General features: G+C 49.9%; 1 protein-coding gene and 1 long non-coding RNA gene across 5 annotated transcripts in view; one reads left to right on the plus strand and one right to left on the minus strand.

Annotated features, from left to right (window-relative positions):
• Positions 1 to 13,086, minus strand: part of LOC139749857 (uncharacterized) — a 635,660-nt gene that overhangs the window by 481,266 nt on the left and 141,308 nt on the right. The window lies entirely within an intron of this gene.
• LOC139749853 (uncharacterized) overlaps positions 4,894 to 13,086 on the plus strand; it is a 45,013-nt gene continuing 36,820 nt past the window's right edge. Inside the window, exon 1 of the long non-coding RNA XR_011713050.1 lies at positions 4,894 to 5,105. This is a non-coding gene — a long non-coding RNA (uncharacterized lncRNA). The remainder of the gene's footprint in view (positions 5,106 to 13,086) is intronic.

The raw sequence follows: 13,086 nt of genomic DNA on the forward strand, positions 1-13,086 counted from the left end.
GGGTTGTGCACTATCACCAACTCTCTTTCCTTCTCTCAAGAAATGATCATCGCAATTCTACTTCTAACCTTAACCCCTCTTAGGCTAATGATTCACGTTATGTGTTGCAATTCGCTTTCCCTGCCTTCCCTCTAATGCTCGATCCTATTCTTGTACTTAAACTCATTTCATATATAAACTTAGACATGTGCTGCATCTCAGAAAGGGTAACAGTAACCTTTTTCAACTTCAGTCCTAAAAAGCACAAATTCTCCCCAAAGTTTTGAATGAAAATCAATCGATTCCCTTTTCTTCAATTCCAATACACCACAATTCAACCATATGATAACATAAACATGGCCACTATTATTACTTCTCCACACATCTACGGGGTCCACCACTCATAAAGGCCATTGTAATGGTGCCCGTGGTATGTTCCCTCTTCCATTAACCCCCCCTCTCCCACCTCCCTCAGGGTTATCCTAACGCTGGTCAACCTTTCCAGCCGCGTACCTGCAGGGCGCTACCCGCCAGGTCCATGTACTTACCTCACCAGGTCGTATGGATGCCCCCTCTACAGCACTGCCAACCTTACCTGTGGGAGAAACATAACTCTATTTAGCGTCAACAGTAATGATGATAATATATACCACCACCACCACCATAACAACAACAATAACAACATTATTAGAAATACAAATACTGACAACAGCAACAACAACAACAACAACAAAAATAATAATAATAATAATAATAATAATAATAATAATAATAATAATAATAAAAACTATAACATCATTCTCGTTATCATAATTATAATAATTACGATAATTATAATTACAATAATAACATATACAGACAAACAGATACAACAGACACTTAGATAGACAGATAGACATATACAGTACATAATGAGATCGAAAGACAGAGTGGGATAAAGTAAATTAGAGCAATGTGGCATACAGGGAGTGACAATTTCAACAGACTGAACCAGGACACATGAGACAGCCGGGGAAACCAGAGAAACGTGATTGTGGCCTGGTTGTGGTTCCGGTGCATTACACAGGACAGCCAGAGAATCGATGTGCGCGAACGAAGCCTTTTCATCGACTGTTCCTGGCGCTAAACTCGTTAAAGCGGGAAACGGCGAGCAAGTATGTAAGAAAGGAAAGATTAAAATGAGTTGCAGAGTAGCAGTGTACACCGCCGCCACCATCATGTGTGTCAGACAGACATGGCTACACATCACCACCTCCCCAGCTGCTGACCGACGATGTGACAATTGCTTATGGTTGACGAAACACCTCAATAAACACAACGCCATTACCTGACACTTCTGTTCACAGAGTACCTTCATGTCACGTATTTTCTGCCTGGGGTATTCTTTATACCAGAGATACGAGGGAAGTAAAGAGCACTAATAGAGAAGGCCCAGAGGAGGACATCACACGTGGTAACAAAATCTTAAGAGAGGTGAGTTAAAGGGATAAGCTAGATCGAATTTTATCATTCTGGATGATAGAAGAGTGAGGGGTGACCTGATCACAACCATTAATTTTGAAACAAGCCTGATGATGTGGACAGCAACTCAGAGGATGCAGAGTAAGACTAACCACAGGCCATCCCATGGACGACCCTTGGTACAAAGTTGTAAGGAAGTACTTTCAGTGTACAGGAAAGGTGGTCGGATGGAGTGAACTGAGTTATGAGATAGTGAATCTGGACAGTATAGAAAGGTTTAAACAGTTATTCGATAGAGAATGTTCAAGATATGAGGCCCCACAAGTGTAGACACACACACACACACACACACACACACACACACACACACGACAAAGAACTAATGGAGAAGGTCCAGAGGAGGGCAACAAACTTAAGAGAGGCGAGTTACAGTGGAAGTACAGAGACCTTAAATTTGCCCCCATGTGACGACCACAATCAGGAACAGAGCAGCCAGAAAACATAACATGAAATTAAACAAGACACTTGTTACGATGTCAAGAAATACTTTTACGGTACAGGAGTGATAAATGAATGGAACAGAATGAATCACGATGAATTAAGACACACCAAATCCCACAACAAAAAGAAGTCGTGAAAAAGTTGCATGACAGTGGAAGAATGTTCAAGGATTGGGGGCCCACACGAGTGTAAAAACTCACTCCCCGTACGGTACCAATAGGTAATCACACACACACAAACGCACATGGTGGACGACATTCAACCCAAGCACAAGTCGAGTACGGAGGATCCGGACGACGTGGAAAAAGACCTCAATATGACTATTGTCTGGCGGTTAGCAAGCTTCAGGAGCCAACGTGTGCGAGGAGGACCCCGAGAGTCGAGATCGTCCCTCTAACCTTTCGCCCGAGTCCCATATTAGGCGAAGAGTTAAGGAGACAAACTGTCTGCTGGCACATATCAGGACAGCTATCAAGTATATGGGTATGGAAGTATCCAGCAAGCGGTTCGTATCCTATGTAATGCCATCATTTCCCATGGCGCCATCACCGTCTACCATGGAATCATCGCTACCCAACATCGTCGTCCCATCACCACTAACCAGACGATTAATGGTGAAAAAATGAATTCAAGATAATCATGAGTCTAAATACTGAACACGGATATAAGATACTTGATAAGCCAATATTAGAAGCGTAAAAAAGAAAAATCCCTTGGAGTCGTAATCGCTAATGACTTGAAATATACCAATGGATGCCCCAGGAGGATGTGATGATGCGAACACAATGTGAGGTTTCATAGCTGGAAAAATAGATGTTATAAAATGAAAGACACAATCCTTACTCTCCACAAAGTCCTAGCAGACCATATTTAGAATACGCCATGCTGTTCTGGTCACCAAACTTATTATCAAAGACGAAAAAGAAATTAGAAGGATAGTGAGCTGTGGTTACGGTGTATTACACATGACAGCTAGAGAATGGATGTGAGCGAATGCGGCCATTCTTCGTGTGTTCCTGGCGCTATCTCGCTACCACAAGAAACGGCGATGAAAATAAAAGCAAAAAAACCTGCTTCCATCGCTCAGCAACAAACCTCAGGAAGAAAGACTTGGAAGATATAGAAGCATTTCCTCTACAGACAGACTCCCACACGTCAAACATCTTGCAAGACAATTTCGATTACATAACTCAGGATAATTGATCTACGTGGTGTCGGTGCATTACACATGATACCTAGAGAATGGATGTCAGCGAATCAGGCCTTTTCTTCCGTCTGTTCCTGGCGCTACCTCGTTAACACTAGGAAATGGCGAATATGTATCAAAGAAGAAATACTTTGATCAGGAATAATAGTATAATGTTCAAGGGGAAAAGACATACCAAGGCGAGCAAATGTGTCTTCACCAGTATAGTTACTAACACTTCTAATTCACTAATCGCTGTCTCCGTCAATACAGATTAGGATTGTAAGATATCATAACTGTTCTCCATGAGATAAGGTCGCTATACATCATTATCTCTCCTGCTATCTGGTTTTCCATCATCATCCATCATGGCACCCGTCATGAAACCTTCACCATCCATCATATTATCACCATCACCCACCATGGTACCATAACCGCCAAAGAAGGCGCCATAATAGCCTACCATGGCACCATTACCGACCACCATGACACCGTCACAACCTATTTTAATGGCACGATCACCACCCACCATGGCACCATCGATGCCCACAATGACACCAGCACTGCCCACCAGGGCAACCTCCCTACCCACCATGGTACCATTACTGCCTACCATAACAATATCAATCCCTCCCACCTCCACTCCCATGGCAACATCATCATCGCCCACCATGACAGCATCACCGCCCACCATGACATCATCACCGCCCAATGCCCACAATGACACCAGCACTGCCCACCAGGGCAACCTCCCTACCCACCATGGTACCATTACTGCCTACCATAACAATATCAATCCCTCCCACCTCCACTCCCATGGCAACATCATCATCGCCCACCATGACAGCATCACCGCCCACCATGACATCATCACCGCCCACCATGACACACCATCAACTCCCCCATGACACAATAACACCATCATCATCATCTCTCGCCATCATACACCATCCCCGCCCATCGTGGCACCAACACCACCCACCGTAGCACAGCCTCCACCCACCAGCACACCACTTCCTCCTACCACCACGGCACCATCGCCGCCCATCACAACACCGTGAGGGACCAGCATGATGGCTCCACAACGCCTCTGTAAACTCCATGAATACAGTGTCACCCTACGCTGGCTGGCCAGCACTTCACGCGACACGCAAAAAAAAAAGAAAAAAAATCATGGCCTCGATGGCGAGGCTACAGAGTAGGTAGCCACCTTATACATGTCATGAGATCCTTTAAAGGTTCATTAAACCTACGAGGATGGGGAGGGAGGGAGGCAGGCAGGCGGGAGAAGCACTCGGCCCAGTGAAATGGGCGTGTGTCCTCGCGGTAGGCGCCAGACCACACCAATTATCCTCAACTTAATTCCAATCCATTTTTTTTCGTGTGTCACTCCGGGGGCCAGAGGGGCTGGCAGTATCAGGCCCCCAGCCTGGTCGATCGTCGCCCACGCCACACAAGAAAACGCTGAAGAATTGTAAGAAAATGACTGCTACACTCCCCTGATATCATGATGGCAATTACGAGGAAAATGTCCTGATTTATTTGTACAAAAACATAAATCGCTTCGGTGATGATGACGAAATCATAACAGAGCGCAACTGGAAGGGGAGGAGCTAAAGCTGAGACTCGACCAGTCAGGGGCGGCGAGCGGCGGTGAGTCACAGTCATTGGTGGCGTTGTTGTCGCTGCGGCCAATGATGGCGCCGGGAGCGGCGTGCGGGCGGCGCCGAATAAGGTCGAGCGGGGCGGTATATAACAGGGGGACTCTCACGCGCGCGAGCTTTCCAGTCTCACCTGAACGAGTGATCCGTGCGGCCGTGCGCGACCACCACCCCGCGCCACGCCGCCCCAGCCACACCTCGGGCCACCGCCAGCCACACCCCTGCTGATCATGGCCACATCCACGCCCTCCGGAGACACTCCTCACTACCACCGTTCGCCGAGGCCGTCCGGGAACTGCACACCTGCACGCCAACACGTGAGACACCTGTGTCTTCTGTGACCTTATTCCTGATCTGTATAGACCGTGGCTCAGTAGCGGGGACAGCATCCTGTCAGGAGCGTCAGCAACAGGTAAGACCACAGGACAGCAAAGTCACCACTGGCGGTGGGACGGGTGTCAGCAGGAGCAGGTGTGTGGGGCGGGAGGGAGGGAGGGAGAGGGGGGGAAGGTCTGGTACAGTCTACGGGATCTTGTCCCCAGGTTCAGGTTACCATCCATAAGGTCACCTCTGCCTCACACACACACACACACACACACACACACACACTGAACCTGGTCACCCGACAACAATGAGGTAAGTCATTTAGATTTCTCACTCTCCTCAAATGTTTTTCGGTGGTTTACGGTACGATGCTGAGACGGTACGATAAGATGCTGAGAACGGTACGGTAAGGTACGGTGCTGAGACGGTACACGGGTCAGCCATCGTCACGGTATGTACGAGTGTCACATGATCACGGTTCCCATTCGCACAGTGTTTACCGTAAGCCACACACTGGCAGTACCAGGCGGTAGGACCAGCTAAGGTTTGCTGCCTCGGGGCGGCCCGCCTCCTGCTGGGGGAGACAGGTGGGTCCTGGTGGTGGTGTATGGCCGACCGGTCACCTAATGCCAGAGCTGAGGCTTAGGTGTATATGGCTAGCCAGGTGCGTACCATGTGCTCAGGGTAGGTCAAACATAGTGGCAACTTGTGGGGGGGGTCAGGAGTGCAAATACCCACAGGAGTGTTGTGGGAGGTACCAGATGAGGTCACTTCAGGTCAGGTATGCACACAACTGAGGTTCAGGTGTGTACATACCTGAGAGATAACGGTAAGGATCAGTACTGGTCGCTGAAAGTGTCATGTGTGAGGGCAACTGGGAGATCTGGGAGGCCAACTGTATTGGTGATTAGCGGGGTCAGGGGCGAGGGTCACGTGTTCAGGGGGGTGGGTGGGGTGGGCCTTGTGACTTGAGACTTTTGTGTCAGGAGATGAAGTTACCTGGGGTCAGGAGGGACAAGTATGGAGGTCAAGTCTGTGGTATAAGGTCCTCGGAGGGTCAGCTGTCGAGGTCACGAAGGGTCAAGTGTGGAGGTCACCGGCAGTTATATGTACGGAATTAATGGTGGGGTTACTAGGGGATGAAACACGAGAATCACACGAGGTCAGGACTGGAGGTCACTAAGGTCAAGACTGGAGGTCACTGAGGTCAGGACTGGAGGTCACCGGGGTCAATCCTGGAGGTCACTGGGATCAGTGCCGTAAGCCACTGGGGTCAAGAGTAATCACAAAGGGGATCATAGAGTCAGTTGTGAGGGGTCACTGGTCATAAAACATGGAGGTAATCAAGGATCACATGTGGAGGACACTGAGGATCAGGTGTTTTTATTACTGAGTCAGGTATGGTCGTCATCCAGAGTTTTCAGGTGTGGCCACGAGTCACTGGGACAGATGTGTTTGGGTCAGAGAGAGAGTCAGGGTTGCTGGTCACTGGAAATTAAGGACAGAGGTCACAGAGTCACGGGTTCGAGTCACTGTATGTCATTTTGGAGGGGGGAGGAGGAGGTCACATGGGTCAGGTGTCGTTAAAGGTCAGAACAGGTGGTTCCTGAGGCAATTGCTGGTGTGAGTTGGGAGATGGCTATGGGTCAAGTGTTGGGGTCACTCAGGTCAGGTGTAGGGATCACTGATACGAGCAGGGGGGTCACTGGGGTCAGTTGAGGGGATTCATTAAAGGTCAGGTGTTGGGGTCACTAAAGTCAGGTGTAAGGGGTCACTGGGGTTAGGTGTATAGGTCACGAGGGTTAGATGTAAGGAACACAATGTGTTAGCTGTCACTGGAGGTCTGGTGCTGGGGAGTTACCAGAGTCAGGTGTGTGGGTCACTGAGAGTCAGTTAAGGTCACTGTAGATCTGGTATCACTAAGAGTCAGGAGTAAGGTTCACTTAGGGGGGAGGGGGAGGTCAGTTAGCTGTATGGGTCACTGAAGGTCAGGTGTAGGCGTCAATGAAGGTCAGGTGTAAGGTTGCTGAGGGTAAGGTGTACAGGTCACCTAGGGTCAGGCGTAGGGGTCGCTAAGGGTCAGGTGTAGGGGTCTACGGGTCAGGAGTACAGGTAAATGTGGCTCAGGTGTAAAGGTCACTAAGGGCCAAGTGTAGGGTTCCCTGAGGTCACATGCAAGTCACTAGTCAGATGTAGGGGTCACTGAGGGTGTCACAGAAGTCACTAAAGGTCAGGTGGTCAGGTGTTAGAGTCACTGGTGTCAGATGTAGGAGACACTGGGGGTCAGATGTAGGAGTCACTGAGGTCAGATGTAGGAGACACTGGGGTCACATGTAGGAGTCACTGGGGGTCACATGTAGGAGTCACTGGGGGTCAGATGTAGGAGACACTGGGGGTCAGATGTAGGAGACACTGGGGGTGACATGTAGGAGTCACTGGGGGTCACATGTAGGAGACACTGGGGGTCAGATGTAGGAGACACTGGGGGTGACATGTAGGAGTCACTGGGGGTCAGATGTAGGAGACACCGGGGTCACATGTAGGAGTCACTGGGGGTCACATGTAGGAGTCACTGGGGGTCACATGTAGGAGTCACTGGGGGTCACATGTAGGAGTCACTGGGGGTCACATGTAGGAGACACTGGGGTCACATGTAGGAGTCACTGGGGGTCACATGTAGGAGTCACTGGGGGTCACATGTAGGAGTCACTGGGGGTAACATGTAGGAGTCACTGGGGGTCAGATGTAGGAGTCACTGGGGGTCAGATGTAGGAGTCACTGGGGGTCAGATGTAGGAGTCACTGGGGGTCAGATGTAGGAGACACTGGGGTCACATGTAGGAGTCACTGGGGTCACATGTAGGAGTCACTGGGGGTCACATGTAGGAGTTACTGGGGGTCACATGTAGGAGTCACTGGGGGTCACATGTAGGAGTCACTGGGGGTCACTTGTAGGAGTCACTGGGGGTCACATGTAGGAGTCACTGGGGGTCACATGTAGGAGTCACTGGGGGTCACATGTAGGAGTCACTGGGGGTCACATGTAGGAGTCACTGGGGGTCACATGTAGGAGTCACTGGGGGTCACATGTAGGAGTCACTGGGGTCACATGTAGGAGTCACTGGGGGTCAGATGTAGGAGACACTGGGGTCACATGTAGGAGTCACTGGGGTCACATGTAGGAGTCACTGGGGGTCAGATGTAGGAGTCACTGGGGGTCAGATGTAGGAGACACTGGGGTCAGATGTAGGAGACACTGGGGTCACATGTAGGAGTCACTGGGGTCACATGTAGGAGACACTGGGGGTCACATGTAGGAGACACTGGGGTCACATGTAGGAGTCACTGGGGGTCAGATGTAGGAGTTACTGGGGTCAGATGTAGGAGACACTGGGGTCAGATGTAGGCGTCACTGGGGTCACATGTAGGAGTCACTGGGGGTCAGATGTAGGAGACACTGGGGTCAGATGTAGGAGACACTGGGATCAGATGTAGGAGACACTGGGGTCACATGTAGGAGACACTGGGGTCACATGTAGGAGTCACTGGGGGTCACATGTAGGAGTCACTGGGGTCACATGTAGGAGTCACTGGGGTCAGATGTGGGTTCACTGAGGATTAGGTTTAGAGGGTCACTGGGGACAGGTGTAGTGAGTCACGTGTAGGGGTCACTGAGAGTCAGATGTAATAAGTCACTAGAGTCAGGTGTAGGGGTCCTGAGGGTAAGGTTTACAGGCCAGGTGTAGGAGTCTATGGAGTCAGGTGTAGTGGTCTCTGTAGGTCAGGTGTACAGGGTCATAGGTAAGGGGGCATAGTCAATGAGGGTCAGATGTAAACGTCACAAAAGGTCAGGCGTAAACCACCGAAGGTCAAACGTAAGGGGTCAACGAGGAATCAGGTGTATAGGTCACGAAAATCCGGTGGGGTAACTGAGGGTAAGGTGTATGGGTCAGTGGGGTCAGGTGTGTGGGACACTGGGGTCATATGTATGGAACATCGAGCTTCAGGTGGATGGATCAATAAGGGTCATATGCAGTGGGTCATTGAAGGTCAGGTGGATGGGACACCGAGATGCAGGAGTAGGGGGTCACTAAAGGTCAAGCACAAGGGGTCACTGAGGTCATTTGTAAGGGTCACTGAGGGTCAGGTGTAACTACAGCTCAGGTGTAAGGTCATTGAGGGTCAAGCGTAAGGATCACAAAGTCAGGTGTAAAGGTCATTATGGTTTAAGAATAAGTGTAACTAAGGCTCATCCAGGGTCAGGTGTAGAGGCCAACAAGTTCAGGTGTAAGGGTCACCGAGGGTCGGAAGAAGTCAATGAGGGTATGGTGTAGAGGTCACTTAGGGTCAGTTGTAAGAGTCACTGAGGGTCAGGTATAAAGGTCACCAAGGAACAGGTGTAATGATCACTGAGGGTCATGTGTAGAGGGTCACAGAGGGTCGTGTGTAGAGGGTCACTGAGGGTCATGTGTAGAGGGTCACAGAGGGTCGTGTGTAGAGATCACCGACGGTCAGCTGCGTGGGTCAGTGAGGGTTAGGTGTAGAGGTCACCGGAGACAGGTGTTTGGGTCACTATGGGTCACGTGTAGGTCAATGAAGGTCAGGTGAAAGGTTCACTCAGGGTCATTTATAGTGGTTAATGAGGGTCAGACGTTGAGGTCATTAAGGGTCATTTGTAATGGTTACTAAAGTCAGTTGCAATGGTTTGAAGGGTCAGGTGTGGAGGTCACTGAGGATCACGTGTAAGGGTCAGGGTCAGGGTCAGGGTTACATGTAGAGGTCACAAAGGATCAGGTGTTGTGGTCCCTGAGGGTTAAGTATGGCGCTTACCGAGAGTCAGGTATAAGGCAATTAGGGGTCAGAAGTGAGTTTCGCTAAGGGCCATTGAGGTTTACGTGCAGAGGTCACTGGAGGTCTGGTATAGCGGTCGTCAGGTGTCAGATGTACGTTTTAGCAAGAGTCAGGCATAAACGTCACAATGGGTCAGGTGAAGAGGCCACCAAGGGTCAGGTGTACGTGTCAGCATGGGTTAGGTGTATGGGTCACTGAGGTCAGTGTAGTGGTCGACGTGTCAGGGGTAGTGTCACAAAGTCAGATGTGTCAGTAAAGGTTAGAGAGTCAGGTGTAAGGGTTACTAAGGGTTACAAAGGGTTAGGTGTAAGGGTTACAAAGGGTTAGGTGTAAGGGTTACAAAGGGTTAGGTGTAAGGGTTACAGAGGGTCAGGTGTAAGGGTTACAAAGGGTTAGGTGTAAGGGTTACAAAGGGTTAGGTGTAAGGGTTACAAAGGGTTAGGTGTAAGGGTTACAAAGGGTTAGGTGTAAGGGTTACAGAGGGTCAGGTGTAAGAGTCACTAAGGGTTAGGTGTAAGGGTTACAGAGGGTCAGGTGTAAGGGTTACAGAGTGTTAGGTGTAAGGGTTACAGAGGGTCAGGTGTAAGAGTCACTAAGGGTTAGGTGTAAGGGTTACAGAGGGTCAGGTGTACGGGTCACTAAGGGTTAGGTGTAAGGGTTACAGAGGGTTAGTTGTAAGGGTTACAGAGGGTTAGTTGTAAGGGTTACAGAGGGTTAGTTGTAAGGGTTACAGAGGGTTAGTTGTAAGGGTTACAGAGGGTTAGTTGTAAGGGTTACAGAGGGTTAGTTGTAAGGGTTACAGAGGTTTGTTGTAAGTGTCTACAGAGTGTAAGTGGTAGGGTACAGAGGGTTAGGTGTAAGGGTTACAGAGGGTTAGTTGTAAGGGTTACAGAGGGTTAGTTGTAAGGGTTACAGAGAGTCAGATGTAAGGTCACTAAGGATTAGGTGTAAGGATCAGTAAGGGTCACAGTGCCAGGTGTAGGGGTTAGCAAGTGTTAGGTATAAGGGGTCGCTGAGGGTTAAGTGCAGGGACTCTGAAGGTCGAGTGTAGGGGTCACAAAAGATCAGGTGTAGGGATTACTGAGGGTCAGGTGTAAAGGTCACATGTAAGGCTCACAGAGGGTCAGGTGTAGGGGTCACCAAGGTCAGGTGTAGGGCTGTGCATAATACAAGGGTTACTCAGATGTAAAGGTCACAGAAGATCGGGTGTAAGGGTTATCGAGGTCAACTGTAGTGGGTGAAAGTCAGGTGTAGGGGAGAAGTTCGGGTATAGAGGTCACTAAGGGTCAAGTGTAGGGGGGTTACCATGGGTAGAGTGTAGGGGTCATTAAGGGTTCGATTTAGGGTCATTGAATTCCAGGTGTATGGGTCACTGGTAGTCAGGTGTAAGAGTCACGGGGGGGGGGGGTAGTTGTTGTACGAGTCACTGAGGGTCAGGTATAGGGGTCACTGAGGGTCAGATGTAAGGGTCACTGAGGGTCAGATGTAAGGGTCACTGAGGGTCAGATGTAAGGGTCACTGAGAGCCTGGAGTACGGGTCACCGTAGGTCAGGTTAGAGGGGGTGTGTCACTGTAGATTAAGACAGGTCATCAATGGTTACATATGAAGGTCATAATGACAATAATTACTGGGGGGGTCACGTATTAGAGAGGGTCACGAAAGGACCGTCTGAGGAGGTCAATAACAGCTCGAGCAATGTGAGGATATTTCGTTGTGACCGCTGTCCTGTCCAGACACATACGGAACATGAGGTGACTTCCATCCACCCTTTCAAAGTCCCGTGCAGGATGATATCCTGGATCCGTCTCCTCCTGTGTTACCTCTCCAAGGTTTTCTCCTGGTCTTAAACCCTTCTGACAACAACAACAAACAACAACAACAACAACATCATGTGTGGTGTTATGGAGAGGCCATAGGCGAGGGGGGGGGTTTCGCTTGTGAGCCAAGTGTTGGATGTCACGAGCGAGGGTCATTACTGGGTCGAGGGGGTCAGGTTAGGAGGTCACTCTGGGTCCAGATGAGGATCAACCGTGAGCTAAGTGTGGTGGTCAGGTATACGGGTCATCTGGGGTCACTGATGGGCCGAGAGGCATCATGTGTTCTCGTTTAGGAGTCAGGTGTGAGGTTCACTCATTAGAAATCCTCACTCAGCAGTCAGGTGTGAGGCTCATTCGGTAGTCGTGTGGGGCTCACCCAGTAGTCAAGCGTGGCGTTAACCCAGGAGTCATGTGTGGGGCTCACTCCATAGTCAGATGCGGGATTCATTCGGTAGTCAGGTGTGAGGCTCACTATGTAGCCGGGTGTGAGGCTCACTCGGTAGTCGTGTGGGTTTCACTTGGTAATCAGGTGCAGGGCTCACTCAGTAGTCAGTTGTGGGGTTCACTCAATAGTCAGGTGTGGGGCTCACTATGTAGATGTAGACTGGTGTGGGGCTCACTCGGTAATCGTGTCGGGCTTACTTAAGAGTCAGACGTGAGATTACTTCAGTAGTCAGTTGTGGGGCCCACGATGTAGTCAGTTGTGGGGCTCACTATGTAGTCAGTTGTGGGCCTCACTATGTAGTCAGTTGTAGGGCTCACTATGTATAGTCAGTTGTGGGGCTCACTATGTATAGTCAGTTGTGGGGCTCACTATGTAGTCAGGTGTGGGGCTCACTATGTAGTCAGTTGTGGGGCTCACTATGTATAGTCAGGTGTGGGGCTCACTATGTAGTCAGTTGTGGGGCTCACTATGTAGTCAGTTGTGGGGCTCACTATGTAGTCAGGTGTGGGGCTCACTATGTAGTCAGCTGCAGGGCTCACTATGTATAGTCAGGTGTGGGGCTCACTATGTAGTCAGTTGTGGGACTCACTATGTAGTCAGGTGTGGGGCTCACTATGTAGTCAGCTGCAGGGCTCCCTATGTATAGTCAGGTGTGGGGCTCACTATGTAGTCAGTTGTGGGGCTCACTATGTATAGTCAGTTGTGGGGCTCACTATGTAGTCAGTTGTGGGGCTCACTATGTATAGTCAGGTGTGGGGCTCACTCTCCAGTCGGGTGTGAGTGAGCGTCAGGTCTGGTGTGAGGTCCAGTCACTAGCCTGAAGCAAGGCCCCGCCACCACCACCGCGAGACAATCCAGTTA

Source organism: Panulirus ornatus, chromosome 1 (genome assembly GCF_036320965.1).
Source record: "Panulirus ornatus isolate Po-2019 chromosome 1, ASM3632096v1, whole genome shotgun sequence".
Taxonomy (NCBI): Eukaryota; Metazoa; Arthropoda; class Malacostraca; order Decapoda; family Palinuridae; genus Panulirus; species Panulirus ornatus.